At 40.5% G+C, this 23,100-nt stretch overlaps 1 protein-coding gene across 6 annotated transcripts in view; it reads right to left on the bottom strand.

Moving 5' to 3' along the window:
- Positions 1–23,100, bottom strand: part of LOC150078006 (teneurin-m-like) — a 432,793-nt gene that overhangs the window by 104,455 nt on the left and 305,238 nt on the right. Inside the window, exon 1 of one of the 6 annotated variants that reach the window (XM_090384270.1) lies at positions 11,010–11,169. The exons of the other annotated variants lie outside the window; for them this stretch is intronic. The gene's annotated coding sequence lies outside the window, so the exon portion shown is untranslated. Of the gene's footprint in view, positions 1–11,009; positions 11,170–23,100 lie in introns of those variants that run through there. 6 annotated transcript variants of the gene reach the window in all.

The raw sequence follows: 23,100 nt of genomic DNA, 5'->3' as shown, positions 1-23,100 counted from the left end.
ATCGCACGTGACCATCCAATAACTATAAAAGAAACTAAAAAGAAGACACCTACATCAAGAACAAGAACTGGACTAGAAGACAACATCCCAAACTGAGACCTGCATCTTAAGCATACCGGACTGGACCATGCATGACAATGCAGCTACGCTGCCCAACGCCACTATTGGCGATCTGAACCGGACTCTCTTGGCTGGTTCCCCTTCCCTTGGCAGGGGAGAGGAGATAGGCCCGTATCCTACCCCTCAGCCGTCCCCTCCTTTCGCCTGGTGAGGCATGGGCCTGCCTCATTGACTCGCTGGAGTCGCCTTTTCTATCGTCCCCATACTTTACTTCCCCTCCTCCCGCCTTCAGTCTCCATCCCACTCTATCTGTATGCCAGCTGAAGTTGGACGCCCTGCACGTCCAAATTTAACTACACCCAAGTTGCTTCACCCACACTCCACCTGTTTGTATTTTCTTCTTTTTCTTTCTTTCTTTATTTTTTTTCTTAGTCTTAGCCACTGAAATCTCAGGAAATTAGGTGGCAGGACCTGCCAGAATAAATCTTAAACTACTGCTGTACCTGGTCTGCCTCCACAGGGCGAAGTGTGGGCAATGTCGGGCCTCAGCAGGGGTCTGGCGGCTAAATGGCCAGAGGAACAACAGTACACGACACCTAAACAATACCCATATACTTTTAAATCTCTGGCCTTTACAGCGTTCTGTATTTCAAGACAATATACACCACGCGGAGATGGGGGGAATCCCCTAGTACCGTTTGACTCTAAACACACTTTACACCTTGGGAGACCTCTGGTTTATATTATAAAATTTTAACCTTGCAGGGTGCAGTAGGTCTGATACAAAATTCAGGTACTGCCTGGATGACATTCGACCTTCCACCTGTATCAACAGACCCAGTCCGTGCCAACAATACATTCCACGTACCATGATACCACCTCCAGGTACTTGGATTGTGTTAACAAAGCAAGCAGGGTCCATATGGCCGTGAAAGGAGGAATCCCCTCCCCCTCAAGAATTCCTACGTTAATTTTACACGTGTAAGTTTCACCACGGTCTTTGAGAAGAGGCATCCTTTCTTGGAGGGGAGATGTCAAGAACACGTCTCCTTTAAAATAGCGACAACCACGTAAAATGTAGCTTGATATCCAGGTATGTCACTGTTAATTCCTTCGCTGTTTGTCCCTAGAATTTCGGCCAAGAAGTACGGAAGTATACCTTGCATAAAAAGTTTCGTATATGTTGTCAGACTGTCGCATATAATTCGTATATGTTGCAGTGATCACAGTGTACTGATGTGGAATTTACTTAAAGATGTAACTACCATCAATGGTAAAGGGAAGGGTTTTTGCTTCCGTAAAGGTGATTACAGTGGTCTCAGACAGCTTTTAAATTGTATACATTGGGACCAACTGATGATGCTAACGACAGAGAATTCTAAATGGGAGGCCTTCAACGAATTTATTTTGGAAGCTACTAGGCTTTTCATACCGATTAAGAAAGATTGTTCAAGGTTTAAGCCTAAATGGTTGTCCAATGAACTAATGAGACTCGTGGCGGAGAAGAAAAATGCATGGGATGCACATAAATTGTCAGGCGACACAGAAGCCTATGGTAGATACAAGTCTGTAATCAAGTCACAAAGGAGGTTAGACAGGCGAAGACAGATTACGAGAAATCTTTGGTAAAGGATGCTAAGAAAAAACAGTAAGGACTTCTTTACTTATATAAACTCTAGAAGGAAGAGGATGAATCAGATTGGTCCACTTGATAACGATGCTTCGATTGTTGACGATTCTGCTCAGATAGCAAACAAACTGAATGAGTATTTTGCATCTACATTCACACATGAGGAGGAGTTTACCAAACTGTAACGGAGAGGTAAAGGGTTTTGTAATGACTAAGAGCAAAGTGGAGGCGAAATTGTTGAAATTAAACATAAGAAAGGCACCTGGGGTGGCGTGGATCTATCCAGTTATATTAAAGGAGGCGGCAAAAGGAGTAAGCAAACCCTTATCCATAATTACGAAGCATCCTTGGACTCAAGGGAAGTCCCCACGGACTGGAGATGTGCAAATGTATCTCCAATTCACAAAAGAGGGATCAAAGGGTGACACGAGTAATTATAGATCAGTCAGTTTAACTTCTCTTCTGGGGAAAATAATGGAGCCACTGGTTAAAAGATGCATTGAAGGATCATCTAGACAAGATTGTAGTAATAATTCGGACACAGCATGAGCTTGTTAACGGAAAGTCTTGTCTGACAAATTTTATTGGATGTTATGATGTGGTTACAAAGGAACTGGATGCAAAAAATAATTTTGATATCATATACTTGGATTTCAGAAAAACCTTTTGAAACTGTTGCGCATGGAAGATTACTGCACAAACTGGAGCAGTATGGCATTAAGGGAAAGTTGCTACAATGGATAAAAGGGTGGTTGAGTGGGAAAAGACAGAGCGACGATCAATGGACGCTGCTCTTCGTGGACTAATGTATTAGTGGAGCCCCCAGGGTTCGGTTTTGTTTTGTGTATTTATCAGTGATATTGATGAAGGTATATCAGGCTTAATGTCGAAGTTTTCAGATGATACAAAGGTTGGCAGGATTGTTAATGACAGTAATGGCAGATGCTACTGCAACAAAATCTGGAAAAGTTGGGCAGATGGGCTGAGAAGTGGCAACTGAAGTTTAACCTTGACAAATGCAAAGTACTGCATATGGGTAGTAGTAACCCCAGAGAAACGTACCAACTGTATGGTGTGGTACTGCACTTAAGGTGGTAGAAAAGAAAAGGCCTTGGAGTAATTGTGCAGTCTGAAATGAAATTTTCAGAGCAGTGCAGACAGGCTGCCAGAGCAGGTCATGGAGTATTGTCAATGATATACAGTAATTTTGCTAGCAGGGAAAAGGAGGTGATTATCCCTTTGTATAAGGCAATGGTTTGTTTTAGGATTTTATGGCGCATTACCATCTAAGGCTATAATGCGCCAAGTCAAAATGCAATGGTCAGGCCACGCCTTGAGTATTACGTACAGGTCTGGAGGCCTCATTCCAAGAAGGATGTAGAGTTGTTAGAACGAGTACAAAGAAGGGTAACAAGATTGGTGAGGGGAATGAAGAGATCTTCTTACTAAGAACGGCTAAGTTCTTTAAATTGCAGCGTCTGGAGACTAGGCACCTGCGAGGTGATCTGATTGAGGTGCATAAGCCTTGAATGGATGGAACAGGCTCAATTCTGATGGGATTCTTCTTCTTGCTTAGATTACGTACTTGGGGTGGCATAAATTCAAGTTGAGGAAAGACAGTTGTAGAATAGATGTATGGAAATTTGCCTTTAGCCAGCGGGTAGTTGATTGCTGGAACAAACTTCCATCTGTCGTTGTGGAAGTTGATTGCTTAAATAAATTCAAGGAGGAATTGGACAAACGTTTAGAGGGAATGAATGTATGAATTTTTTTTTTTTTTTTTTGGCTGATGCTACATAAGCTTCGTTCCTTGGATGGCATGCCTTTTCTATTACTATTACTACTGCAGAACTTTTGAAAGAACATAATTTTGAAGCATTTCCAAATATCTGTTTGCGTGGGAGTTCAGTGAACTGGGTTTAGACCATTTCGCACCAAAGAAACGATTTTGACTGTAATTTTTGGATTATTTGCTGACTAGTAAACAATTATAAGATTATCGAATCTGACGAGGCTAGTAGGGAACAGCCTCGTCAGATTCGATAATATACTATGTGATCAAAAGTATTCAGACAAACTCATACAAAGGTAGTTGTAAAATTGACTTTTAATTCAAAAGCATTATACACAGTGAGGCCAAATTTTGACATGTTACCCTCAACCTTCTTTCTTAGGTATACTTTCTACCAACTTCTGATAGGTGTCGGCTGGAATTCGCTTCCATTCCTTGATTTGTACCTGTAAGTCTGAACTGATACGAATACTTTGTGAGACTTTTGGCATAGTACACATTTTGTAATTCACCTGCAAAGTCATCGATCCACTGAAGAAAAAGCTACAAACTGTTCTCTTGTCAATCTTTTTTTTTCATCCGATGTGGCGAGGACGGTGATTATACCAACTATCCTATCCACAGGATCATGGGAGATGGGAGAGAGGACAAGGGTGTGCGAGTCATAACAGTATGTCCACAGTGATGCATGTGTGGAGGGTCATCATCTTGTTGCATTTAAATACCGAAAATAGGAACAAACTTATGGATCGTCCTGTATAAGTGTATAGATGAATCTTCTCTTCCCCAATTCTCTAAATTGGTTTATTTACATTCTGCAACAGAGTTGAAACGAACGTGTCTACCACGCCATAGTTTACACTAGAAGCTCTCATCATAGAGATGGTCACCATGGAAATCACCACTAACTCAGTGATTTGTGACATAACCAACAACTTAACAAAGTTGTTCAAGTGTAGTTGTCAGCCTTACTACAGGAACGTTTGTAGCTCGAAACGCTTCTCGAATTCAATCGAATACGCTCTGTGTCGTGTTTATTTGAAAATAAACTAACCTGAAACATAATTAAGGCTACTTTAATACGTAAACATACATCTCTTCTCACAAAGTGTTTCTCCTTTCTACACAGGCGGCCAATTAAAGCTCTCGTGAAGGGTCGATAATTCCATGAACGGGGAGAGAGAGAGAGAGGTTAGCTACACGAGCTTGCCCAAGGCAAACGGAGTTTTGTATAAAGACATGGAGTGCTTAATTAGCTCGCTTCTGTTAGTGCTAGAGAGGCGAATCTATTGCTTGGAATATGATACGTGGGATGATAGAAGATAATCGTCAGCGAAACACGCTGATGGAATTAGCGTCAGCGCTCAGAAGATAAACAAGTTCGGGCGATGTTGGGAACCATTGCAGTATCGAAAGCAAATCTGAATGAGATTTACTAATGTCACTATTGGTTCCCTGATCCCTCAACTTCTGTATACGATCAAGTTCAGGAAGGATAGACCATTACAAAGAAATTGTAAACTTTAGACTAGATTTAAAGTAGACAAGATGCTTGTTATTGTTATTTGGTTTTTAGGAGCATTAGCAACTAAGGCCATATTGCTCCGGGATATGCGGTGGTCAGTCCCTGACCTTTCCGCATCCTCCGTATTTGGTGGTGACGGGCTCGAACCCCGGTCTAATCAAGAAGCGTGTGCTATGCACTGCTGCTCCTTCCCACCTGGCTACGGAGGCGCATAGACAAGATGCTCGATGACTAATGATAGAGAGAGTAACGCATGAATCACCAGTTTATCTGCAGTCAGTCTGAGTTAGCCATCGTGGAATGGAGAGTCCTCGCGAGCTGAGCTCGAATATCGTCAATGACACCACAAGGGACTTTTCTGAGTTTTTTCCACCTTGGAGAACCTTGCTATTCTCGTTTGAGAACAGTAAAAAAGGGGAAAAAATCCATATTATTTTGGAAAAGAGGCTATAGCCTCTGTAAACAGAGTATGGCAAATGTAGCCTAAAACCACAGAACATGTTGCCTTGGCATTGCACTAATTTCAATTACATTTATTTTTAAAGTAGTGCACATTAACCTTTGGCAATGCTATTTGTTTGGTATTTGCGCTACTTTCAAACATATGGCATCATCAAAAGGTTTATTTGACATTGAAAAGATTTGTTATGAAAGGAAATGTCGTTCTAATTGGTTTAAGCTGTTTCTTTTCAAATCTCTCTTTTACTTTCCTCCCTGCAAACTTTTTTTTTTTTTTTTTTTTTGCTTCCTACTCTCTACCAGAGGCTTTTCAGAGATTTTGAGCTTTTCTTACCCCTAAATAACAAGTTAAACTTATGGTTTAATCGGTTCCTTGTTGATGGTAGTGTAATACCAGGGCAACTCGTTGTGAAGATAAGGTTTGTTCTGTTGTGAGCAGTAAGTTCATTGCATTAAACACAGGTTTGAATAGTGCTAGCTGCAAAACGCAAGGAGTTAGCAATTCCAACTTAAGGTAGTTAAATGTACAATATATATACACTGCTCGACAAAATTAACAGAATACGTAGAAAGCGTAGTATTACTCGTGCAGCTCGCGATGAAGTGGGGAAAATTTGGTATGGTGGAGTAATACTATAGAATAACGATGGAATGAGGAGACAGCGAGAAACTTCGAACAGGTATAAGGGACATTTATAGGGGTTCAATAAGAATTACAAAAAAGCCACATTACAGAAGTCGATACAAGATGTTCCAAAATATTGGATGATCCCTTAAACAGCTAAACAGGCCTGACAACGGTGAACCATGCTCGATATAAGAGTGTCTATAAGATTCTGTGGCAACAAATCCCATTTTTCCACCAGTGCAGACCTTAGCTCACCAAGTGATCGAGGAGTTGGCAATGCGACGTCCAAGGGCGTACGAAAATCTATCGGATTTAAGTCTTGTGATCGTGCTGCCCACGGCAGTCTTTGGATATCTTCAGTTTCAAGATCCTCCACCACTTGAGCTCAATGTGCAGTGTTGTGCAAGAAAAGAAAATGTGGGCCAACCGCACCCCCTAAAAAGTCTCACATAGAGTTCGAGGACTGTTCTCGGTACCTCTGCGCAGTTACGGTACCCCTATCAAAAACATCAAGAGGGGGAACGCCGTCTCCACTCTAAGTGTCCCTTTCTCTGATGTTGAAGGGATAGTACCACATTCCTCGTTGCCTACAGATGAAATAACGTCTAGAATCCATTTGTCGGATAAAATGGGACTCATCAGAGAACATAAACTTGGAGCCTTGACAAAAGGGGTACAGACCTATTTGACGGCCCCTTCAAAATTTTCTTCATATGTGGTACCCCTTGAACGTTGGTCCCCCTGGCATGCCCGCTCCTGGAAATAAACTAGTAAAATATCATGTAATTAAAAAAAACCCGGTTCTCCGTTTTATATGATTTGCATAAAAGTTTTTTTTTTTTTTTTTTTTTTTTGAACAATACGCTACGCAAAAAGAAATCCTGAAATGCTAGAATCTCTAAATAAATTGGTAATTATTAAAAGAATAGATCACCAACTACTTTTTTTTTTGTTTGTCATAAATAATTTAAAAATACAAACTTATTTTATAAAATTTAACTACAAAAATTCAGATTACAGCAGATAAAAAGGCACATATTTATAGTGTTGTGGTGTATTTTCTAATGTTCAAAAATTCTTTTTTATCCCAATAAGAAAACTTTAACTTGGAATAATTTACGTGCTACGTTGTTTATCTTGATTTTCATACTTGCGTGCAGTTTGTTTATATCGATTAAGCAATATAAAATAATAGAGATAATTAACATTAGGGAACACGATATTGTTTTGTTATTTTAACCATCGAATCGCAGTAATTGGCATCTCCAAACTTCAACTCTTTTAAACAACATTTTCCAGAATGCGCGCAATCTGGCGCGTGCATGATTGCGTGTTATGACGTGGCGCACGCAACGTCATAAATGGCTGAAAATATCAAGATTTCAACAACAAGTATTGATCCTCTTTGCGCATTTCTTTTTCAACGTTTTAGTGTCAAATATTTTATGCCATTAGCCAGCTGTCAAGGGATTATTTTATCCTAAAGACAACAAAACTTAAGGATGTTTCGAAACTAATGGAATGAGTTTTCGATTTCTGTTTGAAGTCTCTCTTTCTCTCTCTCTGGTAATCCCCATCCTTACCCCAACTTCTTAAAACGTTTCTTGCTGTGAACTTTCACAGTCTGCTGTATATGTCTAGACGATGAAGGAATATGTTGTGTGCCAAGTGTTGATGTACAGGATCGTTGGAATGGTAAACTATAATTTTTAACGCCCTCTGTAGGGCAAAAATGCGAAATGAGTTTAATTATTACCAATAATCGAAATTCCATGGTTCATTTAGTATATGGGGGAGATCAATTAGTCAGGGTAGGCGTAATTAAAGTGATGGAGCGAATTATTTTTCCAGTGAACGCCCAATGAATTTTTAATGCCTAATTTTAACAGCTACTGTATATTGAGATCATTGATTGCGTGGATTAATTTTCGTGTTTGCAGTTTATCCAAAAGAAATCGATAGTGTTAATGGCTGAGTGATCTTAATTGATGGTATAGGCTATTCCTATCGTGGATCTGTAGCGCTGCGCAATCCAAGCATAATTTGTTCCTCTATCACTCTTCTTTTTTGACTAAAGGAATCTGTCTTCTCTCTCAGGTTATGGAAAAAGGGAACGCTACCATGATCTGTTTATAATTACCTTTCCGGTCTTGTCTTCTGACAGAAAGAAAGAAAGAAGAATCCTGAGCAATCTTGATGTCGAGAAATCCTCAAGGCCTTCGTGGATAGCACAGTTGGTAGAATTGCCATCCTCCCCACACTGGATGGAGAAGACCTCAGTTCCTGTCAATGACGGAAGGATTTTCTATGGGACTTTTTCACAATATGGCTGAGTTAGTCGGTCTCAGGCGAGGGTAGCATAGTTTTCTCCCGGAAACTCGGGTTATTTATCCAGCAAACAGAAAATTACCTCAGAATATACTCAGTTTACAGACACGGAGCAATATGGCCCTAAAACCCTAATATAACAACAACAACGTCCTCAGGTCCTGGTGACATTTTCTAAAGCCTGTGTTCCAAGTTTTCTCCTGTTTTGAATTGCCTTTTTTCTTATTCCACTGTTTTTTTCCCTTCTGCTTGTAAATTTCCTCATATCCAGCCAGTTCCTAAAAAAAGGGTGACAAATCCCTCCCTTCCAATTATCGTCCCATTGCACTTACGTCTACTCTTTCTAAAGTAATGGAGAAATCCATTAACCGCCAACTGCTAAACTATCTAGAAACCTTCCATGTAATCAATGATCGCCAATATGGATTCTGTCAGTGTCGTTCCACCGGTGATATGTTGGCTTATTTTACCCATCTACGCACAAAAATCAATGGAAAGGTTTGGTGAAACTCAAGCAGTTGCCCTCGGCATTTCAAAGGCTTTTGATCGTTTTTGGTGTAATGTTTTCTAAATAAACTTCCATCTTAAAAAATGGAGAGGGATTTTTTTTTTTTTTTTTTTTTGGTTAGATGTATTAAGGTTTTTGGCGAATGTACCATGGAGGTCATAATGTTCAATGAATGGAGGTGAACTGGATCCGGTAGGGTTCTGTAAGATAGGCAGGAGTGGAAAGGGAACTTTAGAAGTTACGTTTTAAGAGTTTGATCTTCTGATGGAGAACAGATAAGAAATAGGTTACAACATTATTGAAGAACGAACTAAAGAAATACAATGGATAAGATAAAAGTAGAATCTGAAGATTGGTGGTGGTGGTGCAGATATGCATTCCAACATCAGGTTATGAACAAGTGCGAAACTGCCGTGCAAACTGTGCCAAGGGCTTATACCCGTGGATATTGACTGGAAAATCCAACAGCGACAAGCAGAAAGGTGGAAGAAAATACTCAATGATGGGGAGCAACTTCTGCCACGTGGAATAGACATATCCGTTGGCAGTGGTATCGTAAACAGCAACAGTGGTCTTAGGTTCAGTCTACACGTGTAATATGATCTGACGAATGTCATTTCGCATTTTTTCCCACCAAAAGAATTTAGGGGACATGGATTCTAGTGTTGTGAAAAGCCCTCGGACAATAATTATTCAAAGGATGAAGAAATTCCCCAAAAGGTTTTGTAATCCATTAACCAGGAGTCTCGTTTTTTCTCTCACTTATGATACAAGCATTCCTTAACCCTTCCAATAAGCTCTGTCACGTCTATTGGTCGACTGGCGTTTAAATTAGATTACCAACTCATCGAACGCTGCCTGCAGCGTTGTCAGACAATAAAGAAAGAGTCCGCGCGAATTATTAAGTTTGGCTAGTGACGCACAAGGCAGTAAATTTCAGATTGTTGTAACACTTTTTTTCTTTCTTTCTTTCTTTCCCAGATAGTCAACAGCAAAATTCACTATTGTCTACTCTTTTGAACTATCCGGGTGGCTTTCCAAATTTTGAGCGTTTATTGCTGTTTGTGATAAATGTTTACACAAACTGGACCAGAAAGAGAATAAAAATTTGTTTCGCTCTAGAAAAAATCGAGCGGAGTAGCGAGCAGCACATCCGCTTTCGGATAACCATGGTTACCAAAGGATATAAGTCAATGTTAAAGAGAGAAATTGTAAATAATGCGACCAAACAGAGAGAGAAAAAAGATTTATTTGTTACCAAAATAGAAGTTATGGTGGAAAAGGACATTGAAACAGGAACAAACAATAAATGGAGATTTAAATTATTGAAAATTCACAAAGAAAAGTGCTTATGCGCGTAGGAATATTCCTAAACAAAAGGCCAACATCTGATTCACTACAGAGGCAAAGAACCCTTCCATTTATAGGTACTGAAGATAGGGAATTTGCCAATACCCGGATGTTTAACCAATTCTAAGCATACGTGTCCAATTTCCAGCCAGTTTTATAAATTTATTATTTTTTTTTTCTTGAAATTCATCGGGGCTAGGATGGAAAATCCCAAAGTTTGTAATTTTTTTCTAGAATTTTATTTATATTTTTTTAAAATTTAATCTTCGATTATTGGCTACTATAGCGCATGCGTCGTAACTAACTTCAAATTGTCGAATTTCACTATCAGAAGATATTAATCGTAGATTTTTTATCTTTTGATAGACTGTAAGACATATTTTTCAAAATGGCAACGAGACGATTGTTGCATGACGTAATAATAAACGAAACGCGCGCAGGGGTGTACATTTCATCGGACGAACTGCTTTTAATTTCGAGGTTGTACTACAATCGAAAACAAACAACACGCGCACGTGCAGCTTATTGTCGATTTCAGCTCGCGCTGTACACGATGTCGTAATACGAGAATAAACAGAACGACAATGCCGCTTAAAAGAGTTTTAAAAGCGACGAGGGAGAGTCGTTCTCATTATCTGTACGAAGCAGACGACAGCGTAATTAGTTTTAGCTCGAGACCACACTTAAATACTTTAAGATAATAGAACAGATCCTCAACGAAAACCATACCTTATCGCTACGGGCGGGAGCGTTTGGGTCTCCTGAACTCCCGGAGGTTGTCGAGAGCAGTCCATGAGAGATATTCCGCTTTCTGTTCGGCCGCTTTCTCAACGATTCGCTCTCCCTCACAGCACGCGCGCCCAACGACGCCAACTTCACCAGAGACGGACTGCGCACACGTCTGAACACGGCCAGGGAGACGCAGGTACTAAGGGGGGAACCTTTAAAGTTTCTGCCGCCGCGACTTGGCACGTGAAGCCAGCTCTTCTGCCCGAAGCCAGCCAAGCGTGAACTTTGTACGGGAAGCAAACGTAAAAGTGTGCATGCATGCGTTCGTAGGTTTTGGGTGTCGGCGCACGATTTTTGCGTTTATGATGACCTATTTGAGCAATCTTAGACCTAATTAAGCTAAACGGCTCGTTAGAATGTAGCATTAGTTCGCTTTAAATACCGGCAGGAGGCGCTACGGTTTGCGCCAGGTACTGTATGTGTACGTACATATTTGTATTACGGTAAATTAATCTGATTTCTTCTGCAAGCAGAGGCAGAGAGAGAGAGATGAATAACGCTTAATAAACACTGTTGTATTCGGACAGCCAAAACGCAAATAAGGGAACAGCAATCACCCACTGTACAATTAACACACACACACACACACACCTTTTTGTATTACAAGAAAAAGGATGATTCGAAGGAGGAATTTCCGATCATTCACTTTTTTTTTCTTAAATTGTCCAGAAAAATAAATTTTCTCTTTCTACTGCCGGACTACTAAACGGTCAGAGGAATTCACGACATAGAGAGAATACAAGAAACAGCACCATATTTAGCAATCACGGGCTTGAACTTTGGTCCACTCAAAGAGCGCGTGATACTGCACTCATGTTCCTGACCACTCTGCTACGTCAGGTCTTAGATTAAGAAAAAGAGAGAAAGACAAATAAACGGAAGGAATAGGAAATTAGATAGGAAAAGAAGAGAAAAAATTGAGCATGAGAGAGGGGGGGGGAAAGAGAAGGCGAACTAAAGAGGACACAGAAAGAAAAAGAGAATACAAATGAATGAGCAAAAAGAGACAAAGAAAGTCAGCAGGAAGAAAGAGAAAATAGAAGGAAAGAAATTTAAAAAAGAGGGAGAAAGACACAGAAAAAAGAAAGAGAAAGGAGGAAAGAGAGAGAAAATAAAAAGACGAGTGAATAAATTAAGAGGAGAGAGAGAGAGAGAGATGCGTAGAAAGAAAGCCAGTGAGAAACTGAGAAAAAAAGAAAGAACAAAAGAGAAAGAAAGAAAGAAGAAAAGAGAAAGAGAGAAAAAGACGAATGAATGAAATATGAAAACACACAGAGACAGGCAGAAAGAAAGAAAGAAAAAGAAAGAAAGAAAGAAAGATAGAAAGAAAGCGTGAGAAAGACGAATGATTGAAATATATAGAGAGAGACACACAGAGAGAAAGCGAGGAGGGAGAAACTGACAAAGAAAGAAAAAGAAATAGACAAACAGGGAGGAAACAAAGGAAAAACAAAGGGAGGGAGGGAGAGGGGGCAGAGAGAGAGAGAGACAAAGAAAGAGGAGAAAGCGGCAAAGAAAAAGAAAGAAACATGGAAATAGAGACAAATAAAAAAAATAAAGGAATAGGGAGAAAGTGATAAAGAAAGAAAGAATGACTGAGAAAGTAATAAAGAAAACAAAGAAGGAAAACAGTATTAAAGAAAGAAAGAAACATAGGTAAACAGACGAAAGAAAGGTAAAAGTGGGAAAGGGACGAAAAGAAACCTAGAGAGAGAGAGAGAGAGAGAGAGAGAGAGAGAAGAAAGTAGTAAGGAGCAGCAGGCTGATGGCCGAGCCCAGCTGCCCAGAGGTGCTCTTAATGAATGAGCCGCGTCCTCTTCAGGCTGCTCCGTAATGTCGCCATCATCCGATTCACGTTCCGCACGCATTCGTCCGAACGTTAGTCGAATTGTCACGTTGGGCCATCGAGGGATGTCAATAACTCAAGAGCATGCGTCTGTGCCGCTCCCCGGAGGCCTCCGAAATTGGGAATGTAATTTCCGCTAACAGGCTCGGTTAGGGCGATGGTTATTCGCGATCCGCAGCCTGTCCGAGTGTGCGTGTGCCCTTCGCAGTGACACTAATGCGGCGCGATTATTTTTAATCGAATTCGCAGAGGTCCGTCGCCCTCTTCGGATGTGTCTGCTGCCCGCGGACAACCCCCGGTGTCTGTTCGCAATTAGAGCCGCAACAACGGGCCCGTTACCAGTTCGTATAAACATTAACGCGGGCGCACTAACGGCATTTTGTTTGCTTTAATCGCGCGCCGTAAAGAACGAGCTCGGACGGCGAATAAATGGCGACTTATGAATATTTCATCGACACAAAAGAGTGCCGAATATTAGCGCGAGCTCCGTTTTCCAATCGCGATTAATATTACGTTTTAAACGGCTTCATTTTCGCCCTCCTCCCTCGCGTCTGTTTGCAATTAATGGCGATTCATCAGTGCGCATGAGCGGAAAAGAATTCTCTTACAGCGACACCGGCTGGCAGTTATTTAATCAGAATGGAAAAAATGCAGTGTTAGGGGAAAGGCCCCTCCTGTGGTTGCCCACATCCGCGAACTCTGTGGAGACAAACAGCATCACTGTGAAAGTGTTGTCTTTTCTATACGACATAGTGTGTTGGGTTCAGTTGTGTGTTCTGACATTTGGCCTCAGGGCCCCTGATGGGACCTTACGTTGCCCGCACACAGGAGGTAGCCAGGTCGCCTAGAATTCACTGGCAGTGTCGCCCGAGCTTCCTGGAAGACACGTTAGATCGTCAAGTGGCTTGGAAAGGTCCAACCCTAGGTTTAGACTTCGAAAATCCTATCTTGGAGTGGACGTGAAACTACCGGGGTTAGCAATTCAAGCGATCTGAGTGTCAAGTCCAGTAGGTGGAAGTGGTCGCAATCTAGGTGAAGGTGGCCACAGTGTATTAAAACAGACGAATCTGGTGAAATGTTCAATATCTGTGAGGAGGATGTTGTTCAGTGGACGTACATTGGTTCCAGGACGCTGTTCCAGTGAACTTCTGGTAAACAGATCATGGGCGAAGGCATAGAAAGTGTGGTACTGGTCTTCCCCATTCATCAGAAGATGTTCATTTCCTCGAGGCAGGGCATGCTTTTTTGTTATGAGCAATATTCGCAGGTCCTCATAGAGTGGGCAAACATAGAATAGGTGATCCCAGTCGTCGTTTTCAACCCAGAGACAGCGAGGGTCATCCACATTATTCACAGAAGCAAGTTTGTGATCCATGGACCGTTATCTGGAATGTGGGGTATAAACATTAGCTGTACGTGCTTGAGCTTTAGAGTAGATCTGGGCTATTTGAGGAAAGAATTTTTTAGTTATAAAGCCTTTGGGGTGGTATTCCATTTGTTTGCTAGCCGTTAAGAACACGGACTGCAAACGTTTTTTTTTTTTTTTTTTCCTTCTATGATGGCGTTTCTGGGTTAGTAGTGAAATCCAGGATGGTGGTAGGGAACCCTTTAGCGAGCCAGTAGTGCACGCCTTTCCAAATTACCTCCATGTCCAAAGGGAGAACTCCCGTCAGGATTTGGTGCGCTGACCGTGCAGCAGGCACTTGTGAGATGGTGAGGATATTACTCTGATTGAAGGTGAGCTTCCTCTAGTTACGAACAATGAGCGCACAATGATACCAGACGCCAGCACAGTAGGTCACAGTGGGAATGAAAACACCTTTGTATAGCGTTTGCAGTGAGTGTTGAAATGCATAGTGCTTTTGGAAGGCGCCACCGGTGGTTTTCTACATTTGCACCATGGTACTTTGTGAAGAAGGACAGAATCTCTGTAAAAGCTAGAAAAAAAGTGTAATGTCTGGTTTCTGTCAGAGTAGTGTTATGTTGTTTTGTTGTGTCTCTGGCCGTTCCACCACAGAGTCCCTAGTGAGACCTCACGTTTCCTGCTACCAGCACTGAGAGGTGAGCCAGGCTGCCCATCATACTCTGGCTGGCCTTTGCCAGGGTTGACAGAGGCCAAATTAAAAACAAAAAAAAAAAAAAAAAGGAAACAGAACCGGGGTACAGGTTAGAAGGGACAGAAAGAGAGGAAAGGAGGGCGGACTGAAAGTTGAGGAGTCCACTCCTTGTGAGGCGAAAATGGGGGTCTGAGAGTAGGAGTTAAAGTTGCAGGAGACAGGAACCCCTGCATGATCACCAGAGGCCAGTGCACTCTATATCCCGCACTCAGAGAGTGCCAGAAATCCCGCACTTGTACAGTGCCAGCAATATCCAATCCTTGTTGGTTGTAGTCTAAATCAGGCACTCAGGAGTTCTCCAGAGTGCCACCAATCCCGCAGCAGAACCGTGCCAGCTGATTATACCCTATAAGGGTTTTGCAGCAGTGTCCCGCAATCTATGAGTGCCAGCAATTCTGCACCAGAACGGTACCAGGGCAGTGTCCTCTAGCAGAGTAGAAGCTAACCCACGCCTGTCTGATTCAGACCTTGGGCAACATAATCCAACGTTGTCCTCGTTTCAGCAATCGTGGCTCGCCTCAGTGCAAAGATTTCCTGCGCACAATCGGTTAGTGCCTTTTCATCAAGCAGCAGCGAGAACTCCTGATTACGTGGATTCCTTTGAATTGCGGTAACAAATTTGAGTCTACTGTTGTCATAGGCAGGGCACTCATACATGAGATGCCAGTTCCCAGGACCCTTCTTCTCCACAATGGCACCGCGGGTCTCTTTAAATTCCCATAGCCGTAAGTTTCTGACCGAAGGGGCCGTGTCCAGTGATGATAAACGCCATATGCAGACCAGGCGAGAACCAGGGAGGAGGCACTGGGTGAGTTTGGTTTATAGTTGGGAGGAATCGCCTCGTGATGTCTCCTTTCTGCGTGGCTTCCCAGTTCTGTTGCGATGCAATCACCTGGTACATCAGTTACGACAAGACATCGAAATCAGAGCATGAAAAAAAAAAAAACAGAAGCAATTTTCGTTCGAGAGTTTTTGTTCGCCAATTATCTAGTAAATTCTCGAAGAAAACTTCCTTGTTAAATTTAAAGACGGCTAATTTTTTTCTGATCTCAGTGTTAAGCTAGCAGTTAGCCAGAGTTGCTTATTCATTTTGCATTAATGAGGCTAATGAAGATAGCCACCGACTGCCGACAACAGGAAAAAATAGTTTAATTTACGAGGGGAAGTAAATTTTATACTTAGGAGGTGAAAAAAAGACAGCATAAATATGGAACATGGATTTAATAAAAGGGAAAAAAAAAAAAAAACAGCCCGTGTACCCCTTACGCAAAAAAGTTTTATTTTATATGAAAACATCCTTGGCATTTTTTTATTGTTGCGTTCAGACTGAAGTAAAACCGTTTGGGTAACGTTTAATGCTCACGCCCGCTACTTACTGTACCGATTAAACGTTAGTGACTGAGTTAGTATCATTTAGGAAGTGACGTCATTTCCGTCTCGTATTTTCGTTACCAATCGGTTTTACTTCAGTCAAAATATTCAGTATGAATGATGTAACATTTTATGCGCACGCTCGCCACTTTACCGCATCAACGTTAGTGATTGAGTTAGTTATTAGCATAATTTAGGATGTGATGTCATTTCCGTTGCGCATTTTCGTTACCAATCGGTTTTTCTTCAGTCCGAAAAAAACTTTATTCAAGATATCGCTATTGTATTCTGCGAAATTTGTATTACTATACAGTTCTCTGTTCTGTTCTTCAGAAAAATCATTTTCAATTCATTTATTCTAACAAGTCAGAATAAATGATTGTGGAAAAGAGATACACTGGTGTGTAAATAAAAAGCTACATTCATGGAACTACAAATAGAGACGGAATGGGAGAAACATGGCCAAAATGCAAACAGACAAGCGAACAATGATTCGCCATTTGCAGCACGCGATCCGATCACGGAACGCTGGTTTTTATATTGCGTGAAAGTTTCGTCTGCTCTTAATGAGGATCCTTAAAATATGGAAGGATTGTGTAGGGCTTAATTGCTCCGTGACCAATGGATATTTAGATGACTTCTTGGATTTCAATCCTAAATTAGATGATTTCTAGCGTTTATATATGCGTGCAAAAAGTTCTGTTGTAACTCTAGCGCATGCGTTGTTCGCTTTTTTTTTTTTTTTTTTTTATTCCAAATTCTCTTCCATCGCGTGTTTATGGTCATTATGCTATGTAGAGGCAATTATCGTGTTTTTTTTCTTGAATTTTTTTTTTTCAGATGTATGTTGAGGAACACAACAGTTTGAACCATTAAGTTGTGTAACTATTTATTATCCATGGGTAGATGGGATTATAGCTGTGGAAAGATGTCAGCTTGCAGTATGCCTTGTTAAAACGCAATATATTTAACTCAACGAGTTTTGCTTGTTGACTTTATCAGAGACATTCGACTTTTATAATTGCAACGACGTAAAACAAAATCCACGTCTGTTTGTTGTCTGATAATCATTAATTAGCGACATAAACGTGGATTTAACTGGTTAACTTCCCCTTCTGAAGAAAAATGTAAAAATAATTCAAAATTAATCAAAATAACGTCATCCTTAGAGATGTAAGATAACTATGGCGACATCATCGGACGGAAAAATAACTATTAATAATAGTTGGCACGGCAAGACTAGTTTAATCAGTACTGAGCGTCATATCTGAAAGAAAAGTGCTCAGCTTTGGCTAGCATACTCATTCAGTTTTGTATCTGTTTCATCTGAAGATACTGGATTGTTTTCGAAAAAATATATGGCATTTTAATGGAAGATTGTGGCCCATCTATTGCGAATGTGAAACTTTTGATTGGGTTCCATATTAGGATATATTTTTCGTTTTCTTTTAGCAAGGCCAACCAACCCTTTTGTACGATAGACCCGACAATCTTGAGAGTTGGTTATATTGACAAATAATAATAAATCCGTCCTCAATCTTTCTCTGTCAATTCGTACATTTTTCAATTTCGCTCATCCTCCAATTCTATTACTCTGAATATTCTATTTATTTTTTTATTCTTGTTACCTTTGAAATCTTTTGGGCCATTTTAAACCATATTTTTTGGTCTTCCGAGATTTCCATTTTGGCGTGGATGTAAGCTCGACAATAGCTTCGTGTCATCGGAAGTATTTACGACTTTAACGTCTGTCGACGCTTTTAAGGTTCTAAGAGATTTGCGAACGTCTTACCTATTATGAACAGACAGCATCACCGTGTACTCTTCTAAGCCTCACTCAATACCCCCAAGGGATATTTCTTTGGAATATTGACCAAACCTGTTTTAAAAGATTTCCTGAACATATACAGACTGCATGGGATAGTTTAGGTAGTCAGACGAATAAAGGAATTGAAGTATTGGCAAACCTTGGTGGTACCGATGGTCTTTGTAATGCCTCTATACAAGATACGAACCCATCCATGACTGCTTAATGTCCAGAAAGAAAAGATTGCATTATAAATTTTTAATAAAGTTATTTTATTCTGGATTTATTATTAGCTTTATTGTGATTATCTGCCTACTACTGTTCGATGTCACCGTTACTGTGGTGACAGTCTCAACTGGATTTATCAGGTTTATATAATTCGCAATAAGGAATTGGGCATTTTTTAATAGACCCTGTACTGAATTTTTCCTGTTTTATTATAAACGTTGAGAAATAGTTTCAACAGCGAGTTATTGCAGGAGTTTAGGAGCATCGGGATCTAAGGACATATGCTCCGTGTATATTGCCTGTGAATTGCATGTTCTGAGGTCGATTTTCTTTTTCCTGGATGAAAAACTCGAGTAAGGGGAGAAAAAAGGCACGCTACCCACGCCTGAGACCTATTAACCCAGCCAGGTTGTGAAAAAGACCCATAAAATTTCCTCATGTCACTGACGGGACTCGAGCTCAGGTCTTTTCCACCCAGTGTGGAGAGGGTGGCGATCCTACCAACTGTGCTACCCACGAAGGACACAAAATATGTTTAAGAACTTTTCTGTAGTTGATTTACACTTAAAATTACAATTCTTCCATCCCAGTTTTCATGATTTGGGGGACTATCTTCAGCCCAGGTAAAGGTACCATTTGCGTGGACGTAAATATAAAATAATCTCCCATGGTCATCTTCATCATCCATTTTCAATCCATTGCAGGATGAAGGCCTCTCCAGCAACTTTTCAGTTCCTTCTGTTTTGTGCAATGGCCATCCATTTACTACCCACAAACTCATGAATTTCATCTATCCATCTCCGCTGTTGTCTTCCAGGTTTTCTTCTAACACCACTTGGGTACCATTCTGTTATTTTCTTAGTCCATCTGTCATCATGTCTTCGAGCTATGTGTCCTGCCCAAGACCCTTTTAGTTCTTTAGTTGTGATAAGAATGTCCTTTACTTGAGTTTGCTGCCTAATCCAAGTGTTTTTCTTCTTGTCTAACAGTCTGATTCCCAATATAATTCGTTTCATTCTTCACTGTGTAGTTCTCAGCTTCTCTTCCATTCTTTTGGTGAGTGACCAAGTTTCACTTTCATAAGTCATGGTGAGGAGTATGCATTGGTTCATTATTTTACGTTTCAGACAAACTGGGATATTGCTCTTCAGTATGTAGAAATCTTTATCGCAATAATAATAATAATAATAATACAATGGATAGATTGCAATACGGCCACAAGGCCAGAGGTTAACAGTAATATTACAATATATAAGAAAAAAATTAATTAATTAAATATAAAAATGCATATGTGAACGAATAAAAGTAAATACAGCTCAACACTCAAAGTATAATACAATTATAAACATCACGATGCACAAAGAATATATAGGTGGAAAACTGCAAGGTTGGTTGGTAAGCCGTCTTCATGTTATATTGCTGGATTGCGGCATTAAGGCGAGCTTCAAGGAGAAGGACCAGGGACAGGGAAGTACAATTTAAGGATGCGGCGTCTGTACTCCTTATCACAAGAAAACTTATTAAGGTCAGTATCCAAAGACTGGGCACATGAAAGTAGCTGATATGGCAGAAACCTATCGGATAGGTGGAGACGGCTGAGATGTGGGGATACAGTTGGAGTCGCTCTGAGAGAAGGCTGAGGGACTCTCCAAAAGCACAGGTACCAGAATGATGGTGCCGAGATCTTTCCAGTGATCATTTTTACTGTTGTGGTAAGGCATTTCACCCTAATCAGCGTGGGAAACCTGTAAATTTTTATCAAACTGGCCATTTCAGTTGTCCTTAACTGTGGAGGAAGTTTGTTTGTTTATGGCCCATTTTAAGAGCCGAAACTCAATAGAAAAGAGTGGTCGACTTGTGCTAGGGGCAGCAGATGCCAATACTTCTGCAGAATATAGAAGCGGAGCGTACATGCTTTTTATACTGGTGGTCGTTACTTCATTAATATGATTCAAATGCTGTTTGGCCATCCATCGGAGTCGAGATGCCTGGGTGAGCAGCTTTTCCATGGTTACCAAAGCAGAGCTTAAGATCAAAAACAACTCCCAAATCAGTATGTTTCTTGACGATGGGAATAGCATAGTGTTGGCTGAATATAGGAAGGCGTTTTCTTTAATGAGAATATCATAAATTCAGACTTTTCTGGATTTATTTTTAGTCCAAACTGGTTGAGGTAGTTTGCAAATTCCAGGAGTATATTGTTAATTGATGCTGTTATCATGAGAAGATCATCATGTGGAGAAATCAGTGTGAGGAGTTTCATATCATCAGCATAACACAGGTATCATGCCTGGACTCAACAAACGGTGAGATAAGCGCTGTAAACAAGAGCCCAGATAAGACACCACCCTGTGGCACTCCTGAAGAGACACATCGCTCGTATGTTTGGCCGTGGACAGTAAGCCGGATTATTCTATTTTGAAGTCACCGACTGTAGAGTGTCTCCCTTGATTTGATAATGGTCTGAAAGTAGCTTCAGCATTGCAGGAACATTTATAGAGTCGAAAGCTGTTTCGAGGTCTACATAGGTGACTGCAAGCTCTGCATTAGATTCAAACGCAGAGAGGATAGAGCTGGTGGTGGCTAAGAGGTTAGTCACAGTGGATCTATGAGGAAGAGAGTAGTGGATTTGATGAGGCTGATGTGGAAGAAGTTGTTTAGTTAGAATGGGGAGAAGTACCTTCTCTAGGAGTTTTAGAAGACTTGAGGCGTTGGAGAGATTGGCCATTAATGCTTAAGAAGAGTAGGAGATTGAATTTTTGGTATAGGGCTTCACAAGGTAGATGTTCCACTGCTGTGGAAAGAAATGACTTGACAAAATAGCATTAAAAATAGTTAGAAGGGGACCCAAAATGTATGGGCTAAGACATTTAATAATGAATTGGGGTATTTCATCTGCACCTGCCTTAGCAGAAGCCGGTGTAGAATTTATGACAGCAATAAGCTGTTCCCTGGAAATTGATAATGCAGATAGCGTGTCAGGTGGGATTTCAGTTGTTGGTGTCTCAAGATCAACACATTGTTCCGAGTTCGAGACAAATCTAGATATAAAGTCTAGCCACTGGTCAGGTTCAAGTTTTAGGGGGAAATCAGAAGACCGCTCAAAGTAGGGGGGATTTTCCTCTACGAAGTGTGGTGTCCATATAATTCTTAATTCCTTGAGATTTCAGCTTGTTGAATGTTATGTGACTATATTTCCTGAATTCTATCCATGCAAAATTTATTCTTCTCGACTTCCAGCCATTTATCATTATTACAGCTAATAACTTGTCCCAGATAAGTATATGACTCCACCTTTTCAATTACTACTCCTGCAATCTTTATTTTCCTTTCTGTGGCATACTTGTTCATCATTACTTTTGTTTTAGCCATATTCATCTTTAGTCAGAAATCCTTACTAACTCCGCATGACTGATTAAGATTTTCCTCTAATTCTTTGGGATCGTGGCTTATGACCACAATGTCATCTGAAAATCGTAAATGGTTTAGGTACTCTCCATTCACATTGACTCCTTTCTGCGACCAGTCTAATCTTCTGAAAGCTTCCTTAAGGGCAGCAGTAAACAGATTCAGAGATATTGTCTCCTTGTCGAACTCCTTTCTCGATTTTAAATTTTCTGTTTTCTTTGTCTAGTCTAATAAAGGAGGTAGCGTTCTCATATATTTTCTTCAAAATCATAATATGTGGGGTATCTATGCCTTGTCTTTCCAGTGCCCAAAACATTGCCTTATGCTGTATAGCAGGAGTGGCCTACTTAATTTGTGATGTGATCTACTTTTTTTCCTTCAAAATGTGCCGCGATCTACTATCTCAAAAATTACATTGCACAAGGAGCACAAATCGAGGGATGACTGTATGTTTAAAATTCATCGTGATCAACCGAAATTAAATCCGAGATCGACTCGTTGACCACCCCTGCTGTACAGAGTCAAATGCCTTTTCATAATCAACAAATTCCAGACATTTTATATTAATTTTCTTTCTCCATTAGCTGCGATATTACGTGAAGGTGATCCATAGTTGAGAATCCTGTCCTAAAGCCAGCTTGCTCTTTCGATTGATTCTCATCAAGTATTCTTTCTAATCTGTTAGTAATGACCCTTGTGAACAACTTGTAGATGTGGGATAACAAGCTAATTGGTCTATAATTTCCATTTTCTGATTTATCTCCCTTCTTTTGCATCAAAACTATGATTGCATTAACCACTTCTTAGAGGTCCACACCTTTTCTAATGCATTTTGTGAAGAGCCTTGCCAGTTTTTGTGTCATGTCTCTTCCAATTTTAACAACTCTACAGTACCTTCATCTTCCCCCGGGGCTTTCTGATTCTTCATTTTCTTCAATGCACGTTCTACCTCATCAGGAAGAATATCGGCTATGTCGTATGTGTTGCTACTTTGCAATCCATCTTCCCCACTGCTGGCATCATTCCCTCGCTCCTTGTATAATTCTCTTTAGTAGTCTTCTGCTATTCGAATTATGCCTTCTCTGCTGTTTATAAGTACACCATCGCTGTTCTTCAGTTTCAGTATCATTTTTCTTTCTGTATTATTGCTCATGGCTGCTGATTTAAATCCTTTGTTTTCCCTTAATGCTTGTTCTACTTTTCTTGTGTTAAATCTTCTTATGTCCTCTCTGAGCCTCTTTCTAATGACTTTGC

This window comes from Mastigoproctus giganteus, chromosome 11 (genome assembly GCF_048544385.1).
Source record: "Mastigoproctus giganteus isolate SK-2022 chromosome 11, ASM4854438v1, whole genome shotgun sequence".
NCBI lineage: Eukaryota > Metazoa > Arthropoda > Arachnida > Uropygi > Thelyphonidae > Mastigoproctus > Mastigoproctus giganteus.
Note: the sequence above shows the minus strand (reverse complement) of the source record. Positions and strands in the feature narration are given on the sequence as shown.